Here is a 12,199-nt window from a genome sequence, read left to right on the forward strand (position 1 = left end):
CAAGGTGGTTACCTTTGCAGGGGTGTGTGAGAGAGATGTGGATTTCCATGGTGATTAGTTTATGGTCGGATCTGACCAGGGAGGGATTGACTATTGGTGTAGAGCAACGGTTGCCATGTTAGTAATAACCAGGTAAAGGATGTTGCTTCCTCTAGTGGGGTCAGTATGAGCTGGTCCAGGGCATTGGAATGTTGCTACTATGCACACTAATTTGCTATGTGCACTAGTCATCTATGAATACTGGGCAGAGTTACAACAGAAAAGAAGTACTGTACTCTTGGTATTGTAATACAAGTAAACATTAAGTATTTATAGATATTTGCAATATATTCAACAAATGCAACCCAGAAGATGCATTAAATACTTCAAACTGCAACTACATTCATTTCAAGTATATTTGATTAAATAATACACATAATTAGAAATGAAAATAAAAAACAAAACACCAGAAATATTTCCAAAATGTACTAAAACATGCAAATAAAATTGCTATAAGCTGCTGAACCTGTTATTCATTTCAGTGGCACTGGTGGAACTAACTATGGTGGGATGTGTGTGAACAGATAATGCACTCTTGCATGTCCTGAAGAAAGGAGATGTCATGGCCCAGAATGACTTCTTGACACTTACAAGAAGGTGCATGCTAGGCAAATAACAGGACCAGCAACACTGTATGTTGCCGAGCCCCAATGACATGGCAGTTTTCACAGTGTGGCCAGTGAGGGAGTGTGTATGTACATTGGGGATGGTACTGCAGGACTTTCCATAGCAACTGTGCACATCACTTGCCAAGGAAGGAACTGGAATGATAACATCCATGATGACTGCCTGGATGATAGCTATACTGTAAAAAGATTTCAGACATTTTTGGGGAGTAAATATGCAAGAATGGTTACCCAAAAGGACAAATGGACACTACTGTGGTGACCACCCTGATGGCTAGCAGGCAACAGTTGAAGACAGCAGCAGTCAGTGATATAATCACAATAGAAGATTTCTAAGGAATGTAATAAATGCTTGTTATGAACTGAATATTATTTTCATTTAGTTTGTTTTTCATGTTTAGATAAATGAAACTCTTTGTACATTTTTATTGGAAGAAGTCTATTTTACAGACCTCAGACATCACCAGTAAAATAATAGAAGATGGAATGAGGTCTGAATGGAGAGATAATGAAATCAGCAAGAAAAGGAGTGTAGTTTTCCGGAACTGAATTCATCCTCAAGTCTTGGCAAGTGCCTTGACATGGTGGGCCTTGTTTTCAGAAATCTTACCAAGACAGCACTGATACATGGACGTTATCTTATATAAAATATATCACATATCAATGAGAGAGGTAGGTTAAAAAAATAAAAAAGACAGCTGGTGCCTAAGTCCCAGGATAAAACAAGTTCTCAATCCTGATGTGCACACTGGTGCCAGATCTTGAAAAAATGGCAGTGTAGAATCCTCAAGGCACAGAAACATTCCTACAATGTGGTTAGGCCAAGAATAGGGGGAGGATGGCCCCCTGTTGTAGATGGAAGTAATAGTCCACAGAAGCCATAAAAACTGCTAGGCTAATAAATAGCTGTAAAGATGACAGAGTGAACTATTGATGGATATAGTGGATAGCAAAGAAATTATGTATTGTTATTTTTATGTAAGAAGCCCAGTATTTTCAGATAGAAGATATTCAGAAAGACTGAGAGATAAATTAGAGGAAATAAAAATACTTGCACAAGAAAAGCTATCAAAAACTTCAAATGCAAATTTAAGTCCATAAGAAAAATTACAGAGATGAAGAAACGTAGGGTTGCCTCGAAAAAAAGAGACAGAGGAAGTGTAAAAATATAAAGAACAAAACCCAGAGATTTTTGAAAGGTATAAACAAGTAATATGGACATGGGAAAAAAATAGAGGTCTGATATGGTGCAATATTTATGCTAAGGAGAAAAGCAAATTAATCAATACAAAACAAGCAGTGCCAAATATATTTGTAGATAAATACAGGCAAAGGCACCCAGACACGGAAAATTTCACAATACAAAAAATAAGAAAACAAAGGAGGAACATAGAAAAGAGGATTAGTAAGGTAGAAGTTAAACAAATATAAAGTGAACTTATGGAATACCTGTGAAGTGAAGGAAGTCCAACTCAGGTAATGTCACAGCATGCCGAAACAACAAGTTTCCAAACTAAGGAGAAACAGGTGGAGCAGAAGACATGTGAAAAAGAAATATGGACATGGAAAGGAAAAAGAAAATTGATATGGTGCAATAATTATGCAAAGAAGAAAGCATAACTAATCAATACAAAAAAAGCAGCACCAAAGATATTTGAAGAGAAGTACAGGTAAAAACATCTAGAGATATATGACATTTCCGAAATGAACAATACACAAAAAAAAGGAAAGAAAACTATGGTAAAATAGAAAAATAGGATTAGTAATGGAGAGTTTAAAGAAATAGAAACTGAAGTGGTGGATTACTTGTGAAGTAAAGGATTTAGTGTAGAAAATCCAACACAGTTAATATAACAGCCATGATGGAACAATGAGTCCACAAACTAAGGAGAAAATGGAAGCATCTGATGACTGGCCACATGATGATGTACTGAAGCCTTCAAGAGGAAACCAGTTGAGTTCCACAGCAAAGTAAGGAGTAGGAAAGTACAGTTGTGAAACTTAAATTTACCATAGCAGTAGATATCTAAACGATCACTGCTGCAGTAGCTTTAGCTATATGGGTTATATCCTGCCAACAGTTTAACAGCCAGCCACATTCCAAAGCTTCAGGGAACCTTCCATGAACCCAAACTGTCTAGCAGTTTAAGATGAGCTGACTAAAAGACAAGACTGTGCGCAAAGCCCTTCAGAGCTTTCCTGCCAGCAGAGGTAGGGAGGCTGAGCCCTGAAAGGACAATGCTAAGAACAACAAAAAATAAATGTCTCCACCCTGGCATAAAAAACACACCAAAAAACAAGGGGGTTTAGGAAGAGATCGGCTACTGCAGCAGTGACCATTCAAACATTATTATTATTGTGTTATGTTTAACTTAAACGGCTGCAATATTTTCATAATATTGATCATTGCTGGAGTAGCCTTAGCTATATGAGTAGATTATCTGAGCTAATTACATTTGGGAGGTGGAAGAAGTGTCCAGGAGTCTCTGGAGAATGGTGTTGGCAAAGCTTGATCTGGACCTGAAGAAAGAATCAAGCTTATAGTGAAGAAAAGTATGTACAGAAGACAAAGTAGCAGCTTCTAGAATTCGTCTAGAATCCAACCTTTTCCAAAAAGCCATAGATGAAGCCAAGGGCTGGTAGAGTGGGCCTTCACCCTCCCTGGAATAGCTTTTCTGTGCATCAGAAGGTAATAGCCTTAGACAACCACTTAGAAGTCTGTTTTGACACAGGTTGTCCCTTCTTCATACCTTCACAAGAAATGAACAATTAATCCAGAGATTTGAAAATTTAGTTCTGTCAAGACAGTACACGAGCTGTATGTGGCATCCAAGGTATGGAGTATCATTTCTCCCTCATTTTTAGGGTCAGAAACAAAAACAGGGAGATGGATAGTTTGAGTGAAAGTAAACTTGGATACCACTTTAGGTATAAAGGAAGGATTAGTTCTCAAAGAAACCATGTCTGTATGAAAAATGAGATAGGGTTGACTCATAATTAGAGCTTGCAGTTCAGATACTTTTCTTGCAGAGGTCACGGCAATCAGTAAAACTATTTTCCATGTTAAGAACTGCATGCCACCCAGATTAGCTGGTTGAAATGGCACAAGTGCTAGCTTCTTTAACACAAAATTAAGACACTAAGGGGAGCCACCTGTTTTCTTGGCAGCCTGTTATGCAAAACTGTTTTCAAGAACATTTTGACATGAAACTGCATTGAAAGAAGAGGATCTATGTTCAGACATGCTGAAATGGCTGAAAAATAAACCTTGATAGAGGAATAAGAAAGGCCAGTAGATAGTAACTGACAAAAATATTGCAGAACCAGAGAATAACTAGCCCTGAATGGGTACTGGTTATGTTATTGGCACTAACTAGAACATCTTTTCCATTTGATAATTATGATTTTCTAGTAACAGGCTTTCTTGCCTCCATTTGTACTGCTGCACATCGTCAGTAAACAGATGCCTAGAAGGAATTAAGACTCTGTCATCTAGGAACTGAGTTAAAGTCAGTTGATGCTGGGCTGTATCAAACACCCTTGTTCTTGTGTGAATACATTTAGTCTGTGAGGAGGCTTGTGATAACCTCTCCTGGCCATTTCCAAAAGAAGAGAGAACCACAGTTGCCTAGGCCGGAAGGGAGTCACCACAATGATCTTGGGGGATTCCTTCTGAATCTTCAGAAGTATGTCAGATATTACTGGAAAGGGTGGAATATTCCTGTCCAAGGAAAACAAAAAGGCATCTGTCTTCCAGGCATTCTTGCATGGTTCTTGGATTTTCTTTCTTTGGCAGTGGGGACATCCTTGAATAAAAAACTTCACCACCTGTGAAGGAGGAGATGGTTCTAAAACTCAACGGGACAGAATGTAATGAAGAATTGGTTGAAACAAAATAGTCTGTTCTGGAGGATGAGGAATGTGTCACTGGAAAGAAGGAATTTCCTTCCACTACCATGTGTAACACTGATGAATGATTTTCAGAGCCTTTATCTGAAACAATCCATTGTCAAACAGAAAACTGGAGATCCAGACTTTTTAGAAGAAAAAAGGGAGCAGGTAAAAGGGAGTCTAAAGGCCTTTTGAATACTCATTCAGATTTGTTGGACTGTCCTTGGTTTTTGGTGGTTTGAGACTTCGTTTTGGAATTCTCTTGCCAGGATTCTGTAGCACTCCTATATATATATATATATATATATATATATATATATATATAGAGAGAGAGAGAGAGAGATGGGTCCCCTTCACATGGTTGACATTTCAGAATGTCAAAGACCAAATAGCTGAGACCATATGATCGACATTCGAAATGTCAACCATGCAGAACCAGCATCTCCATACAGTGCAGAATGGAAAGATTTCCATCTTCTGCACTGTAGTGCGATCTCAGAGTTTGTATATTTAAGTTCCGGGGGTGTGTGGGGATGGGGTCCCCTGGTAGCAGAGTGAAGGTAAGTTTTTATTGTTTTTTTTTTTTATTATTCGATGTAGGAAGATGCTTTAACACCCACATGCACAAGCTTGATGTTCAGGGGAAACACACATTCCTAATATAAATGGAAATGCCCATCCCTGTCTGCCTCGATAGTACATCCACTGCCTCAAGGTGCCTAACATGCAGGGATGTTGACATATTTGTGTGTTGTGGACAGATGTAGATACATCAGCTGTGTATGTCAGCATACTGCCCGTACCTCAATGACCATATGACCATGACAGTGCCATGCCTGCCTGGCATACAGTTGGTATTTATGCTATACTCCTGATATGCTCCTGGTGCACAGCAAGTTCTTGTATGATGGCTGCCAAACACCTGCTGATAGCTGTCTTTGGTGACAAGTACTTTTCTACCTTGTGTACACCACAATGGCATTATAGGCATATTGGACTGCATATATGTTAACACTGATGTGTCTTTGAACTTATCTCATACAACGTACTGGCTGTCCCACAACTGCATACATCCTCCATCATCTACTGTGACATCACTCTTCTATTAGTGTAGCCACACACACACTCTTCAGACCCTTGGCCCTGGGTACACAGTAGCATTTTGAGAGGGAACAAGAGCCCACCCTTGCAATGAGTAACCATTAGAGGCCAATGGGGACACCCTCCAGTACACTCTCACCATAAAACCTGCATCACCCAATGGAGAGACAAGCCTACAGTCAGATGGTGCACTGGCAGGAAAAGGATGAGGTTGATTGTGGGACATGGACCAGTGTCACACCACAGTCACAGTTCTGGCAGATGCTGTAACGTATGGTAAAATAAATGGATAGAAATAAAACAAACAGCTCCTGTTTCCCATATCACTATCATCATTTCTTCAATGCCTTTTATATGCATCCTGTCCTTTCTAACCTTTTTAAAAATGGCACCTGTCCCACAAAAAGGCATATCCTTCCTCTCCCTCCTCACTTCCATTCTTAACTTGTGTACTTGTGTATATTCTTCTGTTTGCTATTCTTCCTTTTCTGACTTTCCAATACCCTCCCTTTATCTGCATTTTATGCAATAAAAGTGCATAAACAGTGATGGAGCCCACTAATGTACACCTTCTTGTTCCTCTCATAACTTTGCAAAGTAGTGCATTTGCATGTGTATGATTGCATACAAGCTTGTTATTAGTAATCACAATATCTCCAGCTACAGTTGTGTACAAAACTCTATCCCTACTGACTTCTGTTATTTCTGTAAAAATGTTTCTTAATTAGTTACTACCTGGAGCATGAAATTCACATTTGCTATTTCATAATTATCTTCGAGTCTCAGAGTGCATCTAAGTATATCCATAGCAGCCTTCGCACCACTGCAGATGAAGGTGTATTTCTGAATTCCAGAGACACCACCAGCCCCAATTAAAATAAATAACACCTCACATCATAAATAATAGATAAAATTTACACCTATACACATTCCAAACCTATCTGTAGCTATATGCTGTTCTGTTACTTTCAAGGAGTGAGTCAGTGACTCATTTTGATGATTTTACTGCTTGCCTCTGAACATCAAACCTCATGATGCCTTTTGCAATCTCACAAATTTCCATCAAGATAAGCTATCAGGTACACTCATAAGAGGTTACAGTGTCACATAATTAAGCCTTCAAAGTTCTGGTAAATATAACAACTCAACATTCAGTTTCAATTCTGTTATACTGACTAGCTAACAAATTAACTGCGTCAATGAATGATGCAGTAATATTAATTGCCAATTTCTACTATTTTAATAACGGTATATGGATTTCCTAGGTATGATAGTATTTTCAGAATATTTTTAAATTACCACACTGCTTCAACACGAACAAAACCAAACGAGATAAAAATGAATTGTGCATACAAATCAGGCCAGTTCCACAAAAAAAAAATTACCAAGTTACACAAGAATAATTACACTCAAAAGTATACTATACACAATTTAATTGTTAAGTATTTGCATCCCTTTATTAGAAACTTCATCAGACAACAAAATTAAATGCAATGAGCATATATGCACTCTCATTTAATTCACCTCCCAATAAACACAGCCCCCTTATCCAGCTAATCAGGGGATAAATTATACCTACAGCCAATTAATACATTTATACAATAAAAAATATGGTATGGAAAACAATATAAACATAAAATTATCACATTTAAAACCTATTATAAAAATTATATATATATATATATATATATATATATATATATATATATATATATATGCATATGTACATCCTTAATACATTTTCATCTCTCCAAAGACATGCTAGCGATTGAAATATGCTCATTTAAACCTGGCCAATGTGCTGCATTCAACTGCAATTGCCAGGTTACTTCTCATTTTTCCAGCAATAAGGACCAGGCCTCACCTCTCTCATTCATACACAATTTCTCTAACACCAAATTTTACTGATGCTCTGCAATGTGCTTAAAAGTGCATTTGTTTTCTTACCAAATGTTACTTCCCTCATATGTTCGTACATCCTACTTTTCAATTTCCTATCCATTTTACCTATATAAAAACATGGACAGTTCAAGCAAATAGCAGCATAAATAACTTTCTCAGAGTTACATGTAAATGTACCATACAATTTGATTTTTGTACCATTAATAATAACTTCATTAGTTTCCAGTATACACAAACAATATGAGCAGAAACCACACTTTTTCATGTATCCATCCCTTCTTACAATTCTTTTTGACTCAAGATTATCCTTTAAATTTCTCCCTTTTTTATACACAATGCTAAGATTCTCACACACATACTCCATAATCTCTTTATCATACCTTAAAATTTCCCAGTTCTTGAATAAAATAATACATATTAAAATCACTAAATGCATCAAATGTGGTGGTGAAAGAACATTTAAAAACATCCTTCCTTCCAATAGGAGTCCTCTCTTCATCAGTGTGCCCCCTATATTATCAACAAAGGATCCTCTCAGAAAAGTACCATCCACAGGGTCCTTATGAGAACCACCCAAAATAGATGCAAAATAACCTCTTTCTTGCTTATTAATAACTTCCATCATCACTTCATTAATCAAAACAAATGGGTAACCCCGTTTGAAAAACATATCATTCAAAAGATCACGCTAGTCTAGAAAGGCTTCAATTGTACTCACCATACAGGCTGCCCTGACAAATTGTCCTTTTAATACAGCACTGTTTTGCTTAAAATGGTGGGCACTACTAAAATGTAAAAAAACTATTTGAATAAGTTTCCTTCCTAAAAATTACAGCAATCACTCTATTATTCTGTATATCCTCTTTAAGGAAACATCCAAGTAAGATATCTCATTATCATCAACAGTATAAGAATATTTAAAAAAAGTTGTGGTTCTGTTAATATACTCCAAAAAAAATTTTAAATTTCATCCCTGGGGCCCTTCCATAACATAAACATATCATCAAGAAAATTAGTATAGAAAAACAATATTTAAAAATGATAAGTAAAAACTTGTTTTCCCACTAAACATAAGTATATTAGCATACACCCCCCACCACAAGATGAACACATCACTACCCCTTCCACTTGTAAAACATATTCCTTTTCAAACAAAATAAAATTATTCATTAGTACCATCTCAAGCAATCATTCATACATGTTCACTTATGTCTGAGAAACACCTTTTTCATGCAAGTATTTACAAAACCATTCCAACCCTATCGAATGTGGAATTACCAAATACAAATCTTTAATGTCTATTGTTATAACAATTAAAATGCTTCATCAAAGGGGGTAGTGTCAATCATCTTTAAAAATTGCCAGCAATCCATACATAAAGAAGCTTCCCTCAACACAAAATCCTTCACCTTAATATCTAAGAATTTTGCTATAGGGTGTGTAATGGAACCCCTTACATCTACAATGGGCTGCATGGGGGTTGATCTATACTTTTGTGCAACTTTGGTAAACCAAATATTTTTGGAACAGTGGGATAGGGCACACTAAGAAAATTTAACTCAATTGAGATATAACCTTCTATAAAAAGGTCTTGTAACTCACTTTTTATATGTGTATAAGCCCCACTAAGTTGGTTTAAAGAAGAGACCTCATATGCTACACCATTCAAAATGTCCCTCACTTTACCAGCATAATCATCATAATTCATTATTAAGGGGCAACCCCCTTATCTGGCTTAAGAATCCTAATATTGCTTTCATTTCGTAACTGTTGTACTCTCAAACTCTGCACCATCTAAATAATTTCACACCTTATCATTAAGTTATTATGAATATCCATTTCACATAGTGTCTCAAACAATTGCAGAGTTGTATGAATCAGAGGGTTTAATGTACTAGAAATATTTGACTTTATAGTAGAATCAACATCATGAAATAAAATATTAAAATTCAGTTTCTAATATATTGTTTTAATTCAATTAAAGTTTTTGCCAAGTCATTCAATTTACTTGGCACAAAAGTTAAAGCCTTTGCAAATAATTTACAACATTCTCTATCAACTAGATATGATGAAAAGTTAAATACTTTAAAAGTCCTTCTCTTTATTGAAAACAATATTAACTGGAGAGAGTCAGGTATTAACCTCCTCCCCATCCAGCAAATAAGTTTAATTATTCAGTTTCTGCCCTGAAAATTACACCTCGATCTCCCTCTCTGTGTGTTGTGACCTTGCCCACTGGAGGGCCTGAGCTCCCTGGAATTGTCCCATTGGTTGGCTTGTTGTTGGTAAAGGTTCCTCAATCATTCAGAATACCTCAAAACTGGAAATTCTTCATCTAAAAAAATCTTGTTACCAGAACTTTACTAAAGCCTTGATTGTTCTGAGGTAAATTATGTCCATTTCTAGGGATGCCACCCCACTCCTGTGATTGCAGTGGTTGTGGGTAGGCAGCATTATTATCATAATCATTCTTGTCTCTAATAATCTTTTTCATTTTTTTATTCCTTATGACAGCCAACTGCTCATCAATATTTTTAAACACACACACATACTCAAATTGATTGTCCAAATAATGTGGGTCATGTAAAATCAAATTGTCCAATTGAATCACTTCTTTACTCAGGGCTTCTATAACCTTCTCATTATGTCTAATGACCAAATTCATGTACTCTATCCCATGTTTATCAAACAACTGAATAAATTGAATAAGTCGATGGCTGCTTGCAAGGCCAGTGCATCCTGATCCATTCATCCTCCAATTCGCTCCTGGCTCACTTCACTCTCCTACCCTACCCCCATTCTCACCCACCCCCTCTTTCCCTAGATTTATACTTCACACCTCCTTCTACCTCCAGACAATACAACTCCTGCCTCAGTCCTGTCCCCTTCCTCTCACCAACACACCACACCTTTTTCAACCATTCAGTATGTACCATCTCAGTTCCTTGCTAGCCAATTCTCTCCTACTCCACCTATTATACCTCTTGCTTAGCTCCACCTCCCTCCACTCATGCACCATCATTCACCTTCAGTCACCAACTCTCCTTCTATCCTCCTCCAACAGCCAGACCCACACATATGCAACCATTGGCTCACAGCTCTACAACACAACTACCTGTCTCCTCCTATCTTTCAAACATTTACCCACACATAGGACTTACCCTTCAGCTCACAGATATATAAAACCTACCAGTAAATTCAGACAACTCACTCTATACAATATAACACAAATTAAACTCCAGGCTGACATCCACCCCAACCCCGTCCCTCTCACCCATACCCCTCATTACCCAACCATTTACCCACCCAACTACCCACCAATCTCTTCCCAGCATACTACTAACCACCATGCCCTTCCCCCACTTCCAAAGACCAACTCAGACCTAGTTTTTATTCACTTTAACCTTCATAGTATCGTAAATAAAATTACTGAATTCCATGCAATCCTTAACTCCTACTTACCTGACATTGCAGCAATAACCAAAACCTGGTTAAAGCCTCACATCAAAGACAAGGAAATTATTACAAACAGATATAACATAATTAGATTAGACAGACCAAACGAAAGGGGTGGTGGTGTTGCTATTATGTATAAAGAAACAATCAAACTGGAACTATTAAACTGTGCCCCACCTGACCTACCTAACTCCAAAATCCTAACAACACACCTAGTAATAAACCCTAACAAATCTAGCATTATCATAACCACCTACCTCCCCCCAGGAACAACCTACACATAAGTCAGAATCTTGTTACCTGAGCATCAAGTAATTGCAGCCAGGAGACCATTATCCTGGGTGATTTTAACCTGGATTGGCATTCCTGCAACACCAGCAGCCCCTCCAATTTCTTAAACCTCTTCAATTTCACTCAAACCTTATCCTGTCTGACCCGGCTAGATAAATATTCTAAAATTCAGTCCATACTAGACTGGATACTAACTAACAAATCAAATCTATAGTTATTTAGCAGGCTGCCTTGCAGACTCCCTCAGTGACCACTCGCCTACCTTCCTGTACAGAAACGAGCTCAGACACAAACCAATACAATATATAAATTTATCTGGAACAAAAAAAACTTTTCCCCCTCCACTTTCAACCACTTTCTTCAGCAAAGTAACTGGTCACTTCTTAGAAACCTCCCACTTGATCAGTCAGTCCTTTACTTAAATGATACCTTTCTTAAAATACTCAACAATCTAGCACCCACAAGAAAAATAAGAACAAAAACTAGACACATACCTTGGCTATCTAAAGATACCATAGCACTGCTGAAGTAAAGAGACAGGGCATGATCCACTTACCACACTACCAAAAATAAAATAGAACACACAACATATCGGAAACTATGTAACCAAACTAAGAAACAGATAAAAATAGACAAGCAAAACTACTTCTTTTCAGATCAGTAAACCCACCAAATTAACCCCAGAAAATTTTGGCAAAACATTATCAATTTTCTCAACCCAGACTATACCCCTCTAGCCAAAATCTTAGAAAAATGAATTCACTCCCAACTCCTTGCCCACCTTCTTAATCATAAACTCCTCTCCCCCACACAACACGGCTTTAGGTCAAAACATAGTTCCAGTACTGCCCTGCTATCTTTCACAAACACCATTAAACATCTTATAAACAGAG

The sequence above is a fragment of the Protopterus annectens genome, chromosome 7.part0 (assembly GCF_019279795.1).
Source record: "Protopterus annectens isolate FY-2018-M chromosome 7.part0, PAN1.0, whole genome shotgun sequence".
Taxonomy (NCBI): Eukaryota; Metazoa; Chordata; order Ceratodontiformes; family Protopteridae; genus Protopterus; species Protopterus annectens.